Below are 12181 nucleotides of genomic sequence, written 5' to 3' on the forward strand. Positions count from 1 at the left end.
CATTCTTTCAACATTATATTGAGAGTTGAAGTTAACTTTGGCCACATGGATAAATGTAGGGTTTGTTAGATTCCTCCAATGAAGAAGCATTCCTATACACCAACAATAGATAACTAGCGAGCCAAATCATGAATGAACTCCCATTTGCAATTGCTACAAAGAGAATAAAATACTTAGGAGTACAACTTACAAGGGAGGTGAAGGACCTCTTCAAGGAGAACTACAGAACACTCTTATAATAACTAATAACTAACCTGCTTCATGATAACCCATCAATCTATGAATAGATAACTCCATTCATGAGGGCTGAGCCCTCATGACCCAATGACCTCTTAGAGGCCCTACCTCTTAACACCATTACATTGAGGGTTAAGTTTCAATATAAGTGTCAGAGGGGACAAACCTTCAAATCATGACATTCTACCCCTAACCTTCCAAAATTCATTTCCTTCTCATATACAAATGCATTCATTCCATCTGCATAGTTCCAACATCTTAACAACTTCCAGTATCAATTTAGAAGTCCAAACTCATCTGTAAGCCTGAAAAATCAAAGCAAGATAGCTACTTCCAAGATACAATGGTAAGACAAGTATAGATTACACATTCCCAAAGGGAGAAATAAGCCATAAGAAATGAGTAACAGGCTCCAAGCAAATTTGAAACTCAATTGGGCAGTTATTAAATCTTAAAGCTGGAGAATGATCACTTTTAACTTCATATCTGGTATTCCACAGACACTGGGGTAGGCAGTGTGTCTCCCAAGATGTCAGGCAACCTCGCTGCTATGACTTTGCTGGGTTCAGCCCACATGGATGCTCTTACAGATTGGAGTTGTACATTGGTGCCTGCAGCTATCCTATGTGCAGGTTGCAGGCTGTCAGTGACTCTACAGTTTGATGAGAATGTAAATTAGACAAAACACTGTGGAAAGTAGTCTGGAGATTTCTCAAAGAACTCAAAACAGAGCCACCATTTGACCCAATAGTTCGATTATTAGATATATAACTAAAGGAAAAGAAATCATTCTCCTTTGACTAAATCGCCAGGGTCTTTGTGGTGATAGAACTATTTTGTACCCTGACTTTATCAATGTTAATATCCTGCCTGTGACATTGTACTATAGTTTCACAACATGCTACTATTGAATTCAATTAGATATGCTTAATCTCTATAGTTTGTTTATAAATTTGATGATATTTATTTGCAGAGTTTTCTGTATCTATCTTTCGATTATCATTCTGGGTTTGAAGTCTTATTACGGGTTCATCCTTAGATTCTACATATGGTCTCCTCAGCTTTCTTCTAAGAATCAATTGGTACAGCTGGAATTCATTTGGGAGAACGCTTTAATATATGAATCTATTTGTTTTTCCACAAGGACATCAAGCAGGACAAGCCGCTTTTATCGAAGTAATCATCTTGTACCCTTTCCCTTCTACTTTTTATGCAACACTTTCCTTTGGCTTATCTCGAGCATTCATTTTTGTTTTCAAATAATCATTTAAACCATTTCCTCTAATTGAAGTATTTTATTTGGCTTACATTTGAAAATGTTTGTAGGCTGGGCGTGGTGGCTCACAGCTGTAATCCCAACACTTTGGGAGGCTGAGGTGGGCAGATCACCTGAGGTCAGGAGTTCAAGACCAGCCTGGCCAAGGTGGTGAAACTCCCGTCTCTACTAAAAATACAAAAATTAGCGGGGCATGGCGGCAAGCACCTATAATCACAGCTACTTGGGACACTGAGGCAGGAGAATCACTTAGACCTGGGAGGCGGAGTTTGCAGTGAGCTGAGATCGCATCACTGCACTCCAGCCTGGGCATCACAGTGAGACTCCATTTCAAAAAAAAAGTTTGCAGTTATATATTAATTATGGGAGGGTTTATATTTTCATGATGCATTTTATGATACATAGATGTTGCCTTCCACGTCTGCAGCCTTAATGGTAGGGACTTTGCTTCACACATTAGCGAAAAAGAAAAACAACACAAAGGAAACAGATGCAAGCAAAACAGTATGGTTGGATCAAATGTTGTTCAGTTTGCCAATATTAATGACTTCATTTTGTAAAAAAAAAAATGTGTTTTGGCAGATATTTTACATAAGACGCAAAACTGGATTTGCATTTAAAATGTTTAGCAAAGTCAATGACGTGAGTGAAAACTTTGTGTTTTGTTTCCTGTCTTCATCTGTGTGTTGGAGCAGGGTAGGGCAGGTAGCTCTACATAACAGCGTTACAGGTCTTGGAGCTATCATATCTGCTGGTTGAAGGCTTGCCTCTACAGGGCAAGCAGCAGGCTCTCTTTTCGATTAAAAAACATTCATTTGAGCATTTGAACCTTCAGCTTGTGGCCTCTGCCCAGGCTGACGCACCCTGCTTAACTCCAAATGTGTGGAAGGGTCAGTCGTGGAAGATGTCATTCCAAGATTACTTAAAAGTACAGAATTCTCCACCGACTAAAGAGAGGAAATAGTGTCAGGTGACAGTCTGCATGTTACACTTTCAGATGCCTTTAGCTCTGCCTTTGCTCTAGCTGCTAGAGCTAGAAGCTTACTGGGAGAGCTTTTTCATCTCTTACGTAAAGCAGGATAATAGTACTTTACCTTCAATGGTAATTAAAATGCATTATCAGCTACTCAGTATAAAACATAAATAATGGTCAATTTTACTAGACCCCCGAGATCCCTGAGAGCAGAGCAGAAACTTTATTTTTTTTACTATTGCGTATTGACAACTGCCTGGCACATAGCAGTAGACTCTCAAGTATCAGTTGATTGCTGAATGTCAAATGATTGACCTAAAGGATATGAATACTACTTTGTAACATTTTAGGCCTATTTGTCAAGTTTAATTCTCCCCTCAAAAAAGAGAACTTAAAGAAAAAGAAAGTTTTTCATGACATGACATTCCACATTCAACTAATGTGTTTTAATCGATTTTCTGATGTCAAAATGTATGTTCTCAACCTTTTCTTGTTTTTTCCTCCACTGAAAACTGGAGAAGCTCCTCATTATCAGCTCAAACCAGACTCTGTTCTAGCATGGCAAATTGGATGATGAAGCTGTGCCAAACTTGTGACTTAGACCTATCAGCGTCTCAGCAGTAATTCTTGCTTTTCTGACGCCATTTCTTACCATTCCTGGTGCGCAGCTACTCCCTCTTAAGTAATCCAGTAGTGAACAGAGCTTTTGGCACATCCCGGCTCAAAACCAGGCCCACCTTGAGGCCAGATTTCTTGTCAATTTCCATCAGACCAAGATCCTCGGTGGCTGGAAGTTTTTATTTTCTATTATTTATCTCCAACCCTTTACAGTGCTCTTCATGAAACAGGCATTTGATGAATGAAGTCTTCTATTATCAGAAATTTTCTTTTGAGTCGAAAAGAAAATCTGACTCTATATACTCCATCATTTTGCTGATTGAGAAACAAAGACCAGAGCGGTGATGTGAATGTTTTGTCTGCTTAGATGCACAGAGTCTAAATTAAAATCCAATTTCTGTGGACTTCCAGTGCAATGTACTTAACAGGACTTCAGGCCGCTATTATCCAACAGTATTTTGCTAAATCACCCTCCCTCTCTCTTCTACCCTCTTTCCTATAATCATAGGCCTTTTTTAGATTTCAAATTTTAATTTTTATTTCTATTTTTTGTAGGTGCATATAGGTGTATATACTAATGGATTGCATGAGATATTTTGATATAGGCATGCAATGCATAATAATCACATCAAGGTAAATGTGTAACCATCACCTTAAGCACCTATCCTTTATATTACAAACAATTCAATGCTTGAATTTCTTTTCTTCTAGTTTTTATCTTTAGTTTTCTTACATTTGTATATATTTTAAATTTTCTATGGACTTTCTCCTGAGCCATATCCTCTTATCAATTATTGTAACCTTTAACATTTTTGTATAATTCTTTGAAAGCATATTTAAAAACAGATACATATTCTCTCTATAGCTATGTTTTGAGGTAATAATAGTGTAGATGAAATCCTCGTAGCTGAGAAAAGGAAAGACTGGTGATATGATATTCCACCAAAAAATCTGCAAACAAATTTTTCTTTTAAAAAATTTTGTTTTTTAAATGTTTTTGATTACTGTACTTCTTAAGTGTGAATAATTGTTTCCTGGACCCATTTTTCTCAGGAGGAAATGAATTGCAATCAATATTTGAGATATTTCAGGCTCCTGAGAACTATGGCTCCTATTTGGGAAGCAGGAGCCAGGGTTGGAGAAATTAAATCATCGAGATATTTAGTTGCCTTACAATGCTTGGAGACAATCTAAGCTTGAAAAACTTCTTTTAAGGTGCCTGCGTTTCCCACAGTCAATTATAATTAGGGTTGATTGACTTTCAGAGATTAAAGAAGCCGTAACTTTTCTGTAATTCTCAAAAGTGTTATAAGCATCAGAAGGTGAAGCCATCCTCTTGTTGACAACAGCACACTTATAGATGATCTAAAAGAGATGAATGAGTGGACTGTATTAAATTAAATGAAAATACTTAAACACCTGTGTGGCTATCATCACAATGAATATGTTGATTTTACTCAGTAGTGCTAATCACAAAGGTTTCATAAGTTAAAAAAAAGAAAGATTTCACTGGCGACCTGGATATACATGTTTTTCAGCATGCCATATTTATACCCAGAGATAATTTGTCCTCAAAAGAAAAGCTTGCTTTTCTATATGTACATTTTTTACATATGAATGTTGATTTCTGCTTCAGAGAATGTAGCTTTTTGACAGTTGACTCTTCATAAATGTTCAATAGCATTTATTGAAGAGACTTTAGGATTGATAAAACATCCCTACACGGTCTGTTTTCATGTGCCTTCTGTGATGATTTCTTAATGCTCTAGTCCTAGATTAGTGGTCATACTGCCTCATGAACATGTTGATTTTCTATTATTTTGTGAATTACTTTGGATTCCATTTTGACATATCATTTTGACTCTTTTTTATCTCATTTTTCTTCAATGGAGTCCTTCAAATTATATGACATATGGATCAACCAATATGCCAAAAAAATTATAAATCAAATTATGTGGATATTAAGCATTTTGTAGCGAAACAAGGCTTACTGCAATTCATCCTCTATGAGCTCCATGTGTGTCAATTCATCACTATAGCAGCCTTGTCAGTTTTTACCTTGGTAAATAATTATTTCCACATTTAGTCTTCTGGGGGCTTGGCAGGGTATCTTGCCAGCTGGTCCACATTAATGAATACACAAACTGCTTGTGAACTGTGGCCGTGCTTCATTTTCAGCTGAGTGATATCACACTTATATGCAGAGTGATTATACTGCTTGAAGCTCCATTTTCACATGAAGGCATTTTCTTCTCACTTTGTGGAAAACTATTTTTAGTTTGTCAGGAAAGGCTAGCAGATTGCCAGCCTAACAAGTGAGGAAAGGATGGTTATTTGTTTATCTCTGGGGCAACACTAATATTAAATAGATGTCTTGTCAGAATCATAATCTCTGAGCTATTCTACAGCTTGTGACTAACATTTATGGGCATGCAACAATCAGAATATCATGACCAGATGCCAGTAAGGAAGCCATTATATTCCTTTCCCTGGGAGAATTGTTTCTGTGTCTCCACACCCAATAAAGTCATGTTGATATGGTCTGACTCTGTCTCCACCCAAATCTCAACTTGAATTGTAATAATCCCCACATGTCAAGGGTGGGGCTAGGTGGAAATAATTGAATCATGGGGGTGGTTTACTCCATATTGTTCTCCTGGCAGTAAATAAATCTCACTAGATCTGATGGTTTTATATATGGGAGTCCCTTTGCTCCTCCTTCATCTTCCATTCTGATTGTGAAGCCTCCCAAGCTATGTGGAACTGTGAGTTCATTAAACCTCTTTCCTTTATAAATTACCCAGTCTTGGGTATATGTTTATTAGCAGTGTGAAAAGGAACTAAAACACATGTCAAAACAAAATCAGTGTTGTTACACTCCACAACCCTGTGTATCATCTAAGTATGGCTTCTTTTGATATTAAGAGAAAATCTTTTTTTAGAAAAGGTATGAACATGTTACTACAGACTACTGTGATGCTTTAACGTGTGTGCACGCAAACATATCCATACATTTGTGTTTATTTTCAAAGAAAAAAATGGACTCCTGTTATGGACATGTTTTTAAAGTGTACATTTGATTGTATGATTTATTGAGTGGGTATCTTACAAACATTCATTAAAAACTAAAAAGCCACAATGATCTTACCTTTTGTGACTACAACATAACCATGAGATTTCTTGCTATCGAGACAAATGCTGTTATCATCTTATTTCTGTGTCAGTTTTACGTGGGTAAAACATACAAACACTAACAATTGTCTCTAGCAGATGTTGGCACTTCACTCATGTCACCTTGACTTACATTGGAGTCTCCTGAAGAGTTACAATACAGGTACGTATTCTTCTCTCCATTTGGAAGTGTTCTCTGACCACCCTGGATGGGGACAGACTGGAAGTGCTGTAACAGTATCATCCCAGGAGCTACCCTCAAAAAATGAGGAACAGAAATAATGAAATAAATATCCCAGCTTCCTCACTCCTTGGTAGAATAATTCTGAGACATGATCTACACAGCTTCTCAGAGGATTGCCAACGCAATGGAGTCCCATTTGCCTGCAGTAGTAACCTCATCATCGACATAGTGACTCGCCTCCTTTCCCTTTCTCTATTCCCACTGTCTTCCGTGCTTTCTGTGATGACTGCCCAAATAAACAACTTAGTGTTTTAATGCTAAGTTTAACTTAGAGTTAAATCTTTGCCTCAGGGTTAACTTTTGTAGGAACGCAAATTAAGACATCGAGTTTAGCCAATAAAATAATGAAGACAAATACCTAGTGAAAAATTCTCATTCTAGATCCCTAAGGTGTAGTATTTTAATTTTATTGCATTCACCAATTTAGCTAAATAATGCCCCTTTCATTTGAATAATTAAAAATATAGCTGACTGTACTGCGTGTGCATAATCATTTGCTAATGTCTTTTTGGAGATTTATCCTATTAATTTTATTTAAGCTACCATCTCTATGCAGATAACTCCCAACTTCACAGTTCTATTAAACCTTCTTCTATTTTCTATTCTCTACTTGTCTTTGGTCTATGTTTACTGGGATCACGTTTTTGACTGAAAAAGTCAAACATTTCTAAGCTTTAATTATTCATCGCTTTCCCCTTTCTCCAAACCAGCAGTTCCCTACCTCCAATCTTCTGTCATCTGCTGTCAGCTCTACCATGTCAGTTCTATCCAGTCAACAATCAAGTGCATATCACTTCCTAATACCTTCCATGACTGTCTTTATATTTTCCTGTTGCTCACTTAGTTCCAGCCTAGGTTCAGACTATGATAATGACTTCACGGCTGTTTTTATTTCCTGCCAATTTCCTGGCCCAAATACTTTTTTACCAATATGAATTCATCTTCCTAAAATTCTGCCCACTGCATATGAAATGAAGTCCAAACTTCTTAGAAAGATATTCAAATGCCTCCAGAAACGAAATTGTCTGCTTCGTTTTCCAGTATTTTCCCATTTGAACATTGTGTTTTATTCACTCTATCCTTGATACATGTGATACTTTCCATCTTTAATAACTTCCTCTAAGTTTGTGGTCTGATGCCTGTTTATTCGTGTCTGAATCATTCCCTAATTCTGACAAAGGCTCCTAGAAGGTTATTTCTAGAAAATTCTGATCACTTCATTTTACAGGTGGGTAAAACCAGGCCTGGAGAAGTAGTGTGATTTGCTTAAAGACATGGATATTAAGTAACAGATGCAAGAGAGAATAAAACAAAGTTTTCAAGGGAGTATTGTATTAATTATTCCAAGCCATATCCTTCTGACTTGCCAGGGCAATGATTTTCCATGTGTTTTGTGTTACAATTAATAGTACGCCTCAAGCTTACTATTTCTTTAGTTATTTGAAGTGTAGACAAAAACTATTATTTCAATTTAACATAATTTTCTCCCAAGGTTGATTCAAAGCTCTTGAAGAACAGGGACCATATCTTTTACTTCTTTATAGAGTTCAGATAATGGTAACGAGGTAATGATTATGGAATACTAACAATATTCTTGAGCATAGTTGATGTGTCAGACACTGTGATCAAGTCATTATATATACAATTCCATTGAAGTTTCATCACCACTTTATGTGGCAATACTATTATCATTGCTTTTGTATATAAAACAATGAATCAGAAAGAAGTTAAATAACTTCAAGGTCACAAAGCTAGTAATTATCATGGACAGCTTTTGACATTCTGCTTGTATAAATGAAATTCCTGAAATATTTCTTTAACTTGCAAAAAAGATTCGGCAATTTGGAATTTTTGGGTATTGAATAATTGCAGTCTGTTCACTGCTTCTCATTTTGTTCACAATGCCAAATTCAGTGTGTGCACTACATTTATTGCTTTATTTTGACTAAGCTATAATCTTTGGTTTAGTGCGTAATCACAATTACCCAACAAAACCAACATGAAAGAGAGTGTTCTCACCAAGGATGACCTACCAAAGTTACATTTACCAAAGTCACTGCTTCTGGAAATCAAGAGAATATGGTGCTCTGAGAGGGACAATTAATCTGTTTTCTGCTTATGGAAATGTTTCTTTAACTTTTTTTTATATATCTTGTGGACATATAGTAGATGTATGTACATATTTCTGGATTCCATGAAATATCTTGATGCAGGCTCGCAATGCTTAAAAGTCAAATCAGGGCAAATGGGGTATCTATCACCTCAAGAGTTTATCCTTTGTGTTTCAAACAATCCGATTATACTCCTTTAGTTATTTTAAATGCACAATTAAATCACTTTTTACTATAGTCATCCTGTTGTGCTAGCCAATACTAGGTCCAATTCATCATTCTAAGTATACTTCTGTACCCACTAACCATGCCCACTCCTGCTGTACCCACTAACTACCCTTTCCAGCCTCTGGTAATCATTCTTCTACTCTCTATGTTCATGAGATCAATTCTTTTAATTCTTAGCTCCCACAGATTAGTGAGAACTTGTGATTTCTATGCAATAATGAATTGAACAAATCTCCTCTTGATGAACAAATATTTGTTTATCTTTTGTGGCTATAATTTATATAAATACAATCAACATCTCTGAGCATAAATTCTTGAACAAGTGCTTATAATTACTTATAGGGAATGCATTTTAATGAGGAAACTGAGTCAGTATGAATATTTTATATTTTTTGAATGTTACTGACTTTTTTCCCTAAAATATTTCACCAATTAATTATCTCACATTAACAGAGGAAATTATTATTATTTAATAATAATAATTATTATTCGCCATATTTGTCTATGGGGAAATGATTCATGTATTTGCAAACATATTTTATCAGAGTTTTACATGTTGGTCAAACTTATGGGGACAAATCCTAGGTGACTTTGGGTTTGGTGCTGGCTCTTAGATGCAACACCAAAATGTGGTTAAACTTATGAGTGCAAACCCTAGGTAACCTTAATTTTGATGATGACTTTTTCAGATGCAACACAGAAAGCACCAGCTATCTAAGAAAAAAGAGACAAATCAGACTTTGTCAAAACGAAAAACTTCAACTCTGAAAAGTCACTGTTAAGATCCTGAAAAGACAATCCAGAGACTGGAATAAATGTTTTGTGAAACACGTATCTGATAAAAGATATACCTTTAAATATGTTCAGAACTCTGAAAATCCAACCATAAGAAGACAACCCAATTTCAAGTGGATGAAAACCATAAACAGGTACACAACCAATGAATATATAGGAATTTAAAATAAGCATATAAAACTGTTCAATGTCATATGCCATTTGAGAATTGCGAACTAAAACAACTAGGAGATAGCACTACACACCCTGGAGAACGGCTGACATTCAAAACACCGAACCATCAAATATTGACCCATATGTTGAGCAACAGGAACTTTCAGTCATTGTTAGTGGGATAGACCTGGAGGAATCATAAAAGCATAAGGCTAAGTGAAAGAATAAAATCTTCAAAGGCTACATTATGTATGATTCCAATCATACAATATTCTGGAACAGGTAACTATGAATACACTAAAAATATCTGGTTTCCAGAGGCTGAAGGGTTAGGTTTGAGGCAAAGGGAATTGATAGGTGAAGCACACAGGAGATTTAGGATGGTGAAACAATTCTGTGTGATACTGTAATGATGAATGCTCACCATTACACACTTATCAAAACCTGTAGCATCCCCAACGTTGAGTGAGTTCTGATGTAAACTGTGAACTTTACCTAATAATGCGGTATAAACACAGGCCCATCAGTTGTTGCAAACAGGCCGTAATAATACAAAATATAAATACTAGGAGACACTGTGTGTGTGTGCGTAGGGCAGGGCAGGAATTGGGGGTGGCATATATATGTGGGAACTCTATAACTTTGATGAAATAAGTTTTCTCTTTGTATTTTGGGATTAGCAATGCTCTAAAAATGATGTCTATTAACTTTTTAAAAGATGCAAATGATTTGAACTGACACTTTACTGAAAAGAATATACCAATCAGCAAAAGGCATATAAAAAGATGACCAACGTCATCTGTCATTAGGAAGATGCAAACAAAAACGAAATGAGATTCAAATACAGGCTTATTAGAACGGCTAGCATCTGAAAATATAAAATACTAAATGTATGAGAGGATATGGAACAAGAGGAATTCTCATTCCTTGATACTTGAACTGAAAAATGGTATAGCCACACTTTGAAATCCGTATTTTGTGAACCTACTCATATGACAAATTGTGAAAGTTAAAATCATGTGAACTGAAAACAGTATAGTTGCCAGAGTCTTTGGAGAAGTGCCTTGATCGACCTCAAAGGAGATGCGCAGGGGACTTTAAGGGTGATAGAAGTGGTTGGTATAATATTTGGTTGGTAGATATGGGACTCCATGCATTTGCCAAAATACGTATAACTTCACATAATAGCTAAATCTGATGAGTGTATTTTAAAAAATCAATAATGTATTGGTTTTTAAAAGGATCACTCACAGGCTGCTGAAAAGACAATGGATTTTTCTGGGACAAGGGAAGGAAAAGAAGCAAAACTAAGGAAGCCGTTGACATACGTTAGGCGAGAGATTATATTAATTTCACACACAGCAGTACTTAAAGTGGTAGGTTTTGGAATGGATGTTAGTGGATGACAGAAGAAGTGTTGCTGTCTGGACAGGACAAGTGGGGAGTGCAGGCCCTGTCAGGAATAATATGGTAATGAATACTGAGGGGCCTTTCCACCCCATTTCAGACGGAGGGCAGTGGAGCCCTGCCTGGGGCCTGGGAGGCCCTATCCCACGGTGGTTGAATGCGTCGCTACCTCTCTTGCACCTCGCAGGTCTCAGGGATGGGAGGGGCTAATTCGGAGGTGAAAGACTCAGATGCAGAGTCAGTGAGTCCAGGCAGTTTCAAGAGTCCAGGCACAGCCTCTGAGGAAGGCTGGAAGGGAACAACCAAGGATGGTAGTGGCCCTTCCCTGTCCCTGTGCCTGCTGCCAGCTCTGGCGGAGCCCATCAGGGTCCCCAGATGTACAGCTTTCTGACTTCCATTTTGGGAGTCAGCTGGAGGGAAAGATTTCTCTGAGGGGGGCAGTTTCACTTATGCAGAGAGAGGAGCCCCAGGACTGGCCAACTAACAAGATGAGAACTCTGTGGAAGGACAGTGACCTCCCAACATGGAGGGGAGGCCCAAGCGTCGCCCAGCCACTCCCTGCTGACACCCATAGACAAAAGACTTGGAGAGGTAAAAACGGAAATGTGGGCAGGGAGAGGTGGGTGAAGGGTGAGGAAGTTAATAGAAATAGGTGTGAGGCAGTGGGGAGGTAGGCAGGAAAGGGTGGAAGAGGGCAGGTTGGTGAGCACGAAGAGGTCGGAGTAACTTGGGAGGTGGATAGGAAGGGGTGGGAAGGAATGGAAAGGTGGGCAATAAATAGTGAAAGGGGGTGTAAGGTGAACAGGAAAGGTTAGGAAGGGGCGGGGAGGTGGACATTAAGGGGAGAGAGGGGTCAGGGCGGACAGAATGGTGTGGGAGAAGACAGGGAGGAGGGCAGGAAGGGATGAGAGGGGTCAGGGAAGAGGGAGGAATCTGTGAAAGAGGACCGGGAGCTGGATGGAAAGGGG

General features: G+C 37.7%; 1 protein-coding gene across 1 annotated transcript in view; it reads left to right on the top strand.

The window, feature by feature from the left end:
* LOC118150490 (uncharacterized) overlaps window positions 1–12181 on the top strand; it is a 53539-nt gene that overhangs the window by 17262 nt on the left and 24096 nt on the right. The gene's annotated exons all lie outside the window — the stretch shown is intronic.

Source organism: Callithrix jacchus, chromosome X, assembly GCF_049354715.1.
Source record: "Callithrix jacchus isolate 240 chromosome X, calJac240_pri, whole genome shotgun sequence".
Classification (NCBI taxonomy): domain Eukaryota; kingdom Metazoa; phylum Chordata; class Mammalia; order Primates; family Cebidae; genus Callithrix; species Callithrix jacchus.